The sequence below is a fragment of the Triticum aestivum genome, chromosome 4B, assembly GCF_018294505.1.
Source record: "Triticum aestivum cultivar Chinese Spring chromosome 4B, IWGSC CS RefSeq v2.1, whole genome shotgun sequence".
NCBI lineage: Eukaryota > Viridiplantae > Streptophyta > Magnoliopsida > Poales > Poaceae > Triticum > Triticum aestivum.
The window spans coordinates 418742014-418753623 of NC_057804.1; the positions used below are offsets into that span (position 1 = coordinate 418742014).

At 43.3% G+C, this 11610-nt stretch overlaps 2 long non-coding RNA genes across 6 annotated transcripts in view; both read right to left on the reverse strand.

Moving 5' to 3' along the window:
* Positions 1-5196: 5196 nt before the first annotated feature.
* On the reverse strand, positions 5197-10093 carry LOC123092460 (uncharacterized). 2 transcript variants are annotated; one of them, XR_006444611.1, is made up of 5 exons: positions 10040-10090; positions 9692-9832; positions 9486-9579; positions 8661-8856; positions 5197-5266 (listed from the first exon to the last, which is right to left on the reverse strand). It is a non-coding gene; the product is annotated as an uncharacterized lncRNA (long non-coding RNA). The 2 variants fall into 2 exon arrangements; XR_006444610.1 differs by lacking the exon at positions 5197-5266 and adding an exon at positions 6471-6547 and having other exon boundaries at positions 10040-10093.
* A 139-nt stretch (positions 10094-10232) lies between these two features.
* The window catches only part of LOC123092459 (uncharacterized), a 5290-nt gene continuing 3912 nt past the window's right edge, over positions 10233-11610 (reverse strand). For 3 of the 4 annotated variants that reach the window (XR_006444607.1, XR_006444609.1, XR_006444606.1), the window contains exon 9: positions 10233-10542. This is a non-coding gene — a long non-coding RNA (uncharacterized lncRNA). Of the gene's footprint in view, positions 10602-11610 lie in introns of all 4 variants that reach the window. The other variant, XR_006444608.1, reaches the window with a different exon arrangement.

An 11610-nucleotide genomic window follows, 5' to 3' on the forward strand; every position in this document is an offset into this window, starting at 1 on the left:
CTTTACTCTTTTTATTATTATTATTTTCTCTCTGTTTTGTTTTAACTCTGTTTTCTATTTTGCAGGTTTGTTTTGAATTTGGTTTTGAAACCAATTCAATTTATTTTGCTTCTGACAATATTTTTGGGAGCTAAAAGAATTAAAACAATGCTCCACAAAAATATTTCAGAATTATTGGACCTATATTTATTTAATAGTAGATATAAATCCAATTCAAATAATTATTAATTTAATTCAAATGCCCAAATTAAATGTTTCTGAGACACCAAAAATATTGGTTTGGATTTTACCTCTTGCCAATATTTCCAGAGGATATCAGGAACATTTTCTTGGACACATTTGAGAAGATTTAATTGTTGGTTATTTTTAGAGGTTTCTGAGGCTTTGAAAATTCCTCAATTCAAATTTCATTTGAATTTAAACATGATGCAGCAAGAGGTCTAGCCTAGTGCATTACCCGAAGCTAGGGATGTGACAACTCACCCCCACTAAACAAGAATCTCGTCTCGAGATTCAAGCGTAGGGTAGGATGAAGGGGAAACGCAAACTAGTACAATCTTCACGATCCAGGGTGCACTTCAGTTGAACATTGATTCATTCACCATCATTGTCTTGATGTCTTGTTTTGAGAAATCCTGCCAACATGACATGGAGGGAAGAAGGAGACTCTAGAAGGGTCGATCTGCTTGAAGATCGAACAACTCACGGAATGAGACATAGGACCATCTCTCGGGTTGAGACACGAGATACACATCAAGAGAGGTGGAAAGAAACGGATGACGAAGGTTCACTAGGTGGACAACAATTCCACACCTAAGAAGGTGGCAAACGATTGTCAACGTAGCGAGGAGTTGAGTTGCCATGATACCATAACGATACACCTTAGGGAAGGTGACTCGTAGAGATATCCCCTTAAGTGGCAAAAAGAATTACTTTTGATTCAAAGATCATTGAAACTCTTTAAACCAGCCTAAGGCAATTCTCGAGCGATCGTTTGGAGGGGGTCAGTAGAATGGCATACTCGGACTTGGATGATGTGGATTACCTTGTTGAAGACAACGCAATGGATGAATTTACTTATCACCGGAAATGGAAGGGACATTGGTGGTGCAAGCTGGGAACAAAATGCAAATGCTAGGAAAGATTCTGGTAACTGGGGAAGAACCCAACAACAGAGAGTGAATTCACTGTTTGAAGAGGTCATAGCATTGCCGAGGAAACTGAGAGGAATCCCAGTTAGTGCCGATGATAAGACGTAGCGCTTGTGCGTGCTCTCAAGAACTTGAGCATTTCCACAATCATCAAGATTTTACCAATATCCGTGTCAAGGATTTTGGCAACACAACTTACTAACATGATGAATAGCGATGGACGATGCAGATGCAAAGGAGGATAACACTTTCTCAGATTTCACCTTAGCGAGCCAAGGAACAAAATCTGGACGATCGACCGAGAGACATTTAGCACTCCGCTTCTAATGTTCTCCTTGATGTGCTAGTATAACCCATTCATAGATATGGTTTGATATCTAAAACATCAAGTAAAAGGTCGGACTTCGGGAACACAAAAATCCATAGGGGCAACTAGGGAGTAAATCCTACGAAATCCCTAGGGGGGGTGGCCAACTTCCTCAAACAAGATACTATAATAATAGGTCTACCGGATGGGTGTGTTGGCCACGACATCCACCTTACCGGTTATCGAGAGACCAATATTATAGTTCTTAGGGAAATGTTCCAACCATCATATCTGCCTGAGATTCAGCTCTGGTTGGTGTTAGGATATTCCAGGCTCATCGAGTCTTAGGAAGAAAAATGAAAGTTTGCAACACAAATCGACGAGATGACGTTGCGGGATTCTCGGGAGATAAACTACGATAGCAAGCTTTAAAACATGAGCTGGTTCTGCTACAAACATGTGAACACGTTGTCCCAGACAAGCATGACCACGTGGTAGTCTTATAATAAAACACTACCGAGTTCAGGAGGGGGAACCATCAACGAGGGTATCGAAGTTCTTTCATAAGTCCGGATTAGCTCTTATGAAGGAACTCCTTCTCCTTGAACAAATCAATCAGTGGCTTGGTGTGCTAGGGATACATATAGATTGAAGGTTGCAAGTCTTCAAACCACAGCATTCTTCGTACGTGTGCATGACTGATTTGGAATGATTCCAAAGAAAGCAACATTGACTTTCTCGAATCCACGGCGGCAACTTGCATCAGATGCACATGAATTAAAGGAAGTCACTACCTTCATCCAAACATATGCTTCATGATCTAGCATGAACAAATGCTTTCAAAAGTTTCCAACACTAGCTTAATATTCAGCAAAATTATGGAGAAGACAAGGATGTTGTCAATGGGCACAACAACAATTCATTTGGGTTTCCTTTTAAAAGGAATTCCATAGTTAAGTGAACAAGTGATAGCATTGGTCAGACCTAAAAGATATAATGGTGTATGCTCGAGGGATCAACCACGAATAAGACAACATTACGAGCATCGTTGGTACTGATTTGATTTGACGATAGCCCACACTCAAATCAAAGGATTGATAAGACAATAGGTCCAGCAACTGATCACAAGGACCAATCGATGAAGATATCATCTTTCTTCAACACACACTACACAAGAATATCCCTTTGGAACGAACTAAGTCAGACAAGCTTTTATCTTCCAACTCTCCAAGTTGTTGTCTAGCTTAACCAACTAGCTCAGGGATATCTAACACCGATTCTTGGAGAGAAGGTGGTTCACAAGAAACCAACTTGATCACGAACTCAACATAGCGGTCAGGTGACAACCCAGTAACACCTCCAAGAAGATATTTGGAAAGTCACGAACCACCGGTATGTTACTAAGCTCGAGAACAATCTTGCTTTTGAGGGCAAGACGATATGATCAAATGAGTGAGGACTTGACAAGATCCTAACTCATCAATCGAAGGGTGCACCAAAATAAGGACTAGGTAGCACGATCAGTCTTAGAAGGATGATTCGAAAACCAACATACTAAGAATGAAATTATTATCCTTTAACTACCAAGCAACAGAGTTGCTAGCAGTATTGATTTCACACATCACAATTCATTTGTCGGTATTCCGGTTGCATCAACACGAGGGCCGAGGAATGAACAGTGATGGCAAGAAGTATCACTGTACCAAGAGTTCATGGGATGGTGTGCAATTCCTATAACAATCTCGATATAAAATATGTAATACTCCAAGGTAGAGCAGAACCAAAAGCTGGATTGGCATTTGATCTGCGGAATACAACTACTTTGACCCAATCCTAGATATGGAAGAGGTACTGGAGTTTGCTTCTCCTAGTCATTCCGGAATAGAATGGCTTGACAGACCACAAGAGTCATAGGCATCGATGAACGAACGCACGCATACTCTTGACTATCAATTGATAGACGAGGGTCAGAATGCAACTAAGGAGAACAACTCAAAGGAACATATAATTTTCTGAGTTGTGGATGCATAGATTAGTATGTCGAACCAAGTTCAACATATTTCTTCCGGATAACCCATGCAGAAAGGTAGAACTGGCAGAGTCACGATTTATGAATGGAGAACTCCTCAAGAGTACTCTAATTGTGATCTTTTGACCCAATAAACATCTGCCATAAGCGGTTCATAGTATTTGGAAGAAGGAAATACCACGGACCCCGAGGACTATCGCAAAGTTACTAATATCCTGAAGGAACTAGCAAACATTATCAACATGAAGTAAGTAGAGTGAATCTCGGGTTCAAAGCCCAAGGAATAGAATACCTACTACTAAGTGGCATCACGGGATGCTTTCGAGAATAAAAGCCAGAATCATCACACTGGGGATCACAAAACATTGCTAGATTACTAGGTGACTCCCTTAAACACCTAGGGCCATAATAGTAACTCCAACATAATGTCAAGGCAATAGAATACCTCAACTCAACAATTAGTGTAATTGAGCTGGCTTAAAGGAGCATCGAAACCAGAGGAAAAGGATTTTGCAAATGCATCAGACTATTTAGAAACCTGGAATGACTCGGACAGCATAACGGCTGTAAATGCTCAGAAGAGATTTGAGACATTCACAAAAATGGTGGCATAACCACTCAGAGGCACAATATCAAGGTTTCGAGATCAATAATTAACATACGGAGGTAGAAATGAACTGAGGCTTAATCCAACAATCTTATAAGTCTACGGATTAGTAACACGTGATCCTGATGGAAAGAAGAGATAGCCTAGTTCTTAATCCCCGTAGAAGAGAAGATGATGACTCAGATCAGAAGGCCATGAGGTATAAGGAGTAAAAAGAGCCTTACGTTCCATCCCACGATCAATTCCCTTATATAACTAAAGAATTTCTAGACTCAACTTCGACCAGTTTGGCTTGGTAATCCTACAGGCAGTCAAGCTCTGATACCAACGCTGTCAGGACCCCGACTCAATGCCACATCGATCTAGCATGTAACACCTCATATCACTGTGCGGCCTCACGCACGGTATTCCACGGGTGTCGCCTTACCTTAGCCCGGGACCGTTTGCGCCTTTTGGCACACGTATATGACAGTGTCGCTAGCATCCATATGATAGAGCCCGGGCTGACATGGCTAGTCGTACACCCAAAGTGGCACAGACTTACAGGGACAGGCATCCATGACCCAGCATCGAACGTGTCGGTCATCAGCGAGTGAAATCAGGCTGTAGCACTGGGCTAGCAGGACTCCGGTGAACCGGTCTGTAGCGGGCTAACAGGACTCCGGTATTCATCGCGTGACATTTCCCCGAAGGGACAGACACAGGAACGAAGAAGGACACATGCCGGCCAGCCTAAGTGTTCCGGAGCAGTAGCAAGCTACCATGGCTCGGTGGAAACACTAGGAGACATTTCCCCGTAAGAGAGGCTACTAAAGATAAACAACTAGATGGTCAGATCCCACACATACCAAGCATTTCAATAACATACACACAATATGCTCGATATGTGCAATACAACATGGCATCACAAAATGACTCTACGACTCAAGTAGTTTATTCAATAGGCTCCGGGGAGCGAGATATTACAAACATGGGTCTCATGACCCAACACTCAGAGCATACAAGTCAAAGCACAAGCGAAAGCTATCATGTCTGAGTACAGACATCTATAAATGAAAAAGGCTGAGAAGCCTGACTATCTATCAGATCCTGCCGAGGGCACAAGATCATAGCTGAGGTAACAGGCTAAACGTCGAAGTCCACGTGGAACTACTAGTGAGACTGAAGTCTCTCTGCAAAAACATAAAATAGGCAAACGTGAGTACAAATGTACCCAGCAAGACTTACATCAGAACTAACTACATATGCATCATTATCAACAAAGGGATGGTGGGGTTTAACTGCAGCAAGCCAGCTTTGACTCGGTGGCTATCCTAAACTACGACTGCAATGTAACTCTTTTGAGGTGGCGCACACGAGTCCACATATTCACCATAGCAATACACCACTATGGATCCGCTCCCGTCCCCCTACGAGAACGCCATCCATAGCACTCACGCTTATCTTGCGTATTTTAGAGTATCCACTTTCACTTGTCTATGAACTGATATAAGCAACCCAGAAGTCCTTTTCCGCGGACACGGCTATTCGAATAGATGATGTTAACCCTGCAAGGATGTACTTCTTCATACATGTTTCCACCACTTAGCGTCTGCACACGACATGTGCTCGGCAGACTTCAAGCGAAAGCCGACGTGGGTGTAGACCACGACCTACCTAAACACTCAAGTCTCTAGTCCAGGTTTATCGCCTATTCGGGTTCCATCCATGAGGAGATCCGGCCGGAGTTTCGCTCACAGCCCCAAACGATGTGAACAGGGTTCCCGAGATACCAAACGGGCATCCGGTACACCGTGCCACGTACCTACCGCATCACAGCCCACCCCTACGGTCAGCGCTGTCCACGGCCTCCAGTAAGCTACAAACACCAGAAACTATTTGCAACTCCTGGACAGAGGACTAAGGTGAATAAGAAGTCGAGCGGGGTCATATTTCAGGGCCCAATGCATGGTAGTAGCTGAATCATGGATCACAAACACAGAACTCAGTTCCTAAGGACGGCTTCAATGAGACAACCCACCATGTACTCCTACATGGCCTCTCACCGACACCTTTTACCAAATCGTGTTCACACACTTAGCTCACACACAGTAGGACATGTTCACACACCTCTGATTCATCCTCGATGAATCAGACCTGACTCAACTCTAAGCAGTAGCAGGCATGACAAACAAGCATGAATGAGTAGGCACATCAGGGCTCAAACAACTCCTACTCATGCTAGTGGGTTTCATCTATTTACTGTGGCAATGACAGGTCATGCAAAGGATAAAGGGGTTCAGCTACCGCAGCAAGTAACAGATGAATCGGTGTTGTCCTAATGCAGTAAAAGAGAGCAGGAGCGAGAGAGTAGGATTGTATCGGAATGAACAAGGGGGTTTTGCTTGCCTGGCACTTTTGAAGATAACATTGAGTCTTCATCAGTGTCAACGATCACATCATCGGTATCACGTCTATCGAGAGGGGACAAATACCGGCAACATAGAAGGGAACACAATCAATGCAATGCACAATATGATGCATGATCATGACATGGCAAAATGAATGTGTTTTGAGCTAATGCAACTAGCAACAGATTAAATGAAGTTGGTTTGAATACAAGATTCAAATTCAAACTCCATATGTGATTATTTAAATGCCCTTAATTGATTTGTGCTAAACAGCAGCTATAAGTTGTTCTAACATGCATGAAAATGGTACAGATGGATTCCTTGAATTTTTCTGATAATTTTTCATATATAATTTATTTAATTTGGAGTTACGGTTAATTTTCTATGATTTATTGAAGTTTAAACAATTTTCTGGAATTTTCTGATTTATTTTAAATCCAGAAAATCATTTAATGCGTCAGCATGACATCACCTTGACGTCAGCAGGTCAACAGGGCGCCTCCAGGTCAAACCTGACCTGTGGGACCCATATGTCAGCGTCACAGGTTAAACAGGGGGGGTTTATTTTAGTTTAATTAAGGATTAGGGCACTATGGCCCACATGTCAGTGGCTCTGGGGTTAGATTAGATGGTGATTAGCTTAAGCTAATCACCTGATGGCGGGGGCCCACCTGTCAGTGTCAGCAGAGGGGGTAGTTAAAATAAAATAACTAAACTAATTAACAAGGGGGGCTGGCCCCACCTGTCATCGACCCAGAAAGGGGGGGGGTCCCGCCGTGGTCAACATGGTCAGACCCACCGGCGGCTTGACGCCGGCGAGGCCAGACGCGGTGGTGCGCGTCGGAAACCAACTACAGGGGCTCTTTTGGCGCGCAGTGAGCAGCTACGGGGAGAGGGTGGAGTGGCGCATCCAACGGTGGCGGTGGCGGAGGCTGGGGTGGCCGGAGCTGCCGGCGGCGAGCTCTTTTGCGGCGGCCGGAGCTCGGGCAATCTCGGGGTCGGGGTTAGGGAGCACGGCAGGAGGAGCTGGGGCGTGCTACGGACTCCTGAGATCACGGTGAGCACGTCAGTGGGCTCGGATACGAGCTGGGGTGGCTGTGGCCAAGGCCACGCCATGGCCGGCGGCGAGAGATTCTCGGGCAAAGTGGTGGGGCTAGCTAGAGAGGGAGGTGGGGCACGGGGAGAGGGGGAATCGGGTCGAGGGCTCACCGCGGTTCTTCTGGTGCTGCTGGCGAGGCAGGGGAGGCACGGGGTCCGGCGAATCGACGGAGGGGAGCTTCGGTGGCCGGCGACGGAACGGCGATGGTGACGGCGTTGCAGGGCTTCCGGAGGGCCGTGGGTCGGTGGGGAGGAAGGAGGGGGTCGAGGCGGAGCTCCCTGGGGCGTCGGTGAGGCGTGGGGAGCACGGTGGCTGCGGCAATCGGCGTCGGTGGCGGCGGCTCCGCTCGGGTCCGAGGTGCGGAGCGAGAGGGAGAGCAGGAGGAGGGGATGAGCACGGGAGGGAGTTGAGAGAGGCTGAGGGGGTGCGTGGCATCCTTAGCCGATCCGGGGCGGGGCGGCAAGCAGGAGGTGGCTCGGGCGCGTGCGCACGCGCTCCGGCCACGCGCCTCTGTCCTACTGTCCCGAGGAGGAAGACGACAGGGAGGCGCTGGCGGGCTGGGCCGGCCAGGGGGGGGGAACTGGGCCGGCTGGTGGGCTGCGCGGGTGAGGCCAGGTAGGCTTTACTCTTTTTATTATTATTTTTTTCTCTCTGTTTTGTTTTAACTCTATTTTCTATTTTGCAGGTTTGTTTTGAATTTGGTTTTGAAACCAATTCAATTTATTTTGCTTCTGACAATATTTTTGGGAGCTAAAAGAATTAAAACAATGCTCCACAAAAATATTTCAGAATTATTGGACCTATATTTATTTAATAGTAGATATAAATCCAATTCAAATAATTATTGATTTAATTCAAATGCCCAAATTAAATGTTTCTGAGACACCAAAAATATTGGTTTGGATTTTACCTCTTGCCAATATTTCCAGAGGATATCAGGAACATTTTCTTGGACACATTTGAGAAGATTTAATTGTTGGTTATTTTTAGAGGTTTCTGAGGCTTTGAAAATTCCTCAATTCAAATTTCATTTGAATTTAAACATGATGCAGCAAGAGGTCTAGCCTAGTGCATTACCCGAAGCTAGGGATGTGACACGTTCATACTGATTGGTCCTCCAAGATCCAATGTAGAGGTGTTGAAAAAGATGGTCACACAGATCTTGCCGTCGTCATGCACAACACGGTCATACTGAGCCGGTGATTAGCGTAAGGTGTGCTAGGAGCATGTCAAGAAATGCCCGGTGTGGGATCCTAAACACTCGCTTGGTATCCTGCAGTGCCCGAGAACATAAAACATAAGGCCACGAGGAGCTGCTTACAGTAATTGCATCACAGCACGGGAGAGATATCAGAGAAATCAGTCGCAGATAAAAGCAGACATAGTGTTAAAAAAAGATACGTTAAGTCTATCGGTTAATCAGATTGTCTTGAGCATGTGATGAGCATTTTTAAGAACAACGGGGATATTAATCAGTTGAAAATACAACTTGTTTTAGTAAGAGCAGTCGATAAGGTAAGATCAATATGATCACCTTCAAAGACAGAAATCTAATTAGCACGTAGAATGCTTGCGCTTTATAAACAAAATACATCTACATAGAAGGCCTAGACAACATCTAATCAATCGAGGAAACACCTACAGAGCTATTAACTACACGAAGAGCACGTCAAAGAAATAGAGTTAAAATCATCACACTGCCTGGATCTAAATATCACTTTCTTTACTACTATCTGCGAGCATCAATAGTCCCTAGATCAGATGCATGTTTCTTTGCAAAGTTAGCAATGTTTACATCTGTGATTACTTCTTTTGATTATAAAAATTCCCGAGTCACAACTCATCATATTTTTGCAACCGTCCAGTAAAATCAGAGAGGGGACAGGACAGGTTTCACCTGACCTATGCAAGCGCCCGTAGACGGTTGTTAGTGGAGCCAGCGGAACCTCTTTGTGCAGCTTGTCTGTATCATGTAAAGGAGTTGTAGAAAAGCGGGCTGCAATGCAAAGGAGAACCAGTCATCATTGTATTGTTGTTGTTGTATGAAATGAAATAAAAAGCAAGGCGAGCAGTAAGGATTCAGGGAGGGAGGTTACATAGATACATACATTATCAAGGGCTCGTTTTTGGATAACATTGCAGAGCTCAACTGGCTTGCAGTACAACTTGAAGGTTTCTTCAGCAGCAAGCTGCTCATTTGGTGACAGCTGAACTGTCGACGGTTGACGGCACATGTTGTCTACCCTGCCCTGCATATTATATTATGTATAAGTAGAAGTCAAACAAAAAAGGAAGATACATTTATATAGATGGAGACATGGTTGAGTATAACAGACAACAATTTACTCAAAAAAGATTCCAGATGCCGCATAACAATGATAAGCAAGCAGCGTGAAAAGAGGGAGACATTTTGCCAAATGAATGAATTCCTCAACCATTCAAGTGGGGAAACCAACCATTAATTATTGTTTTCTTTTCTTGGCGCGAGGGTGCCGGTCCCAACGATCTAGCCAAGCAAATAATACTCAATTTAGTAGGAAGCCAGGTTTAGCATACGTATTCAAACATGATAACCAAAAGAAAAGAACATTCACATATAATAGGAGACATCATCAATGGATACAGAACGATAGTAACAACAGATCTCCATAGCGACCAAAACGATAGTAAACACATTTAAAGGATGTAAATGTTCATACATGGTAAAATAAAGGATGCAATATTTGTACAAGGTAGATATTGAGTACAAAAGGATGGATAGACGTGCCAAAGAGGCCGTGTTCACAAAAAAAGGCAGATCACACGGTAGTTTACATGGTACATCACAAGAGCTGGTGGGATCATGTATCATCGGGTACTTGCCAGAGTTAGAATAGGTGGTCGGTGACGTCCATCGATGATCAAATCCATGGCCTTGTGTGAAGAAAGCAATTTGTGCAAACGCCTCAAGCTCTTGCGCCTGAGACGCCAAATGATTAGTTAGGTATATAATATATTTGGAAACAGTATGTGCCAGGCCTGCAATCTCAAAAATAAGAATAACACGATAAATAAAAAATCAACAATGGCACAAGCTAATCTGTGAGTCGGTTATATTTAGATTGTTTAATAGATTTATTAGGTGAGTATTCGTACTAAATAAAAATCAATGCCACAACTAAATCATACAATAGATCTGGAGTATTCTCTCTGAAGAGGGTGTTCTAATGGGCCATGAGACTCTCACAACAATAGTTTCTTCCTTTCAGTACTGCTAAAGGATATGCAGAAGAAGCCAAATAATAAAACCATGGTTACTATAAGGAAAAGGAACCTTGACCCTGTAATCTTAAATATTGGGATGAATCAAACGTTACTATTGATAATCACAGTTTCTCGCTCATAATTTTTGGAAAGTTTATTAATTAAGCAATGAACTTTTAGTTATATTAGATTTTGAACATTGGTCCATGCAACATTAGTAGAGCAAAAAATAACCCTCCCTAGTCTGACCATACACTGAAGAGATCATTCCAGCTTTCGCAGGTAACATCCGCGAAGTATCTATAACCAATCTTGGGAAAGCGAGAAAAAGATTACAAAATATAAACACATTAACATTAAGAACAATCAGTATTGACTTTTTGCCTCTTGTAGAATAAGATTTCACCATAAATGAAAAAGAAAATTGATCTTAGTTGCGCGGACAAAAGCATTATGCATAGGTGGATTTATAGCTTTGCGGTCAACAACACCTACAGCCTGATGCACCTGATCCACTGAAGAACATACAGTAAAAGCTGATAGAAACACACAGGTGCGGTTAATCTAATATAAATCTAACAGGTTAACGAAACTCGCTTTCAATTGACAGAAAAGTTACACATTATGCATGTATTTTTTTGAGCAAAAAAATAGCATGTATTGAACAGAGACTACTTTTTGAGGCTTCATAGATGAATTCTGGTAGAAATAAATAAATTGAGAATCACATTTGTGCAAAATCGAAAACGACTAAGAAAAGAATTTATGAGTATTCTGAATTAGT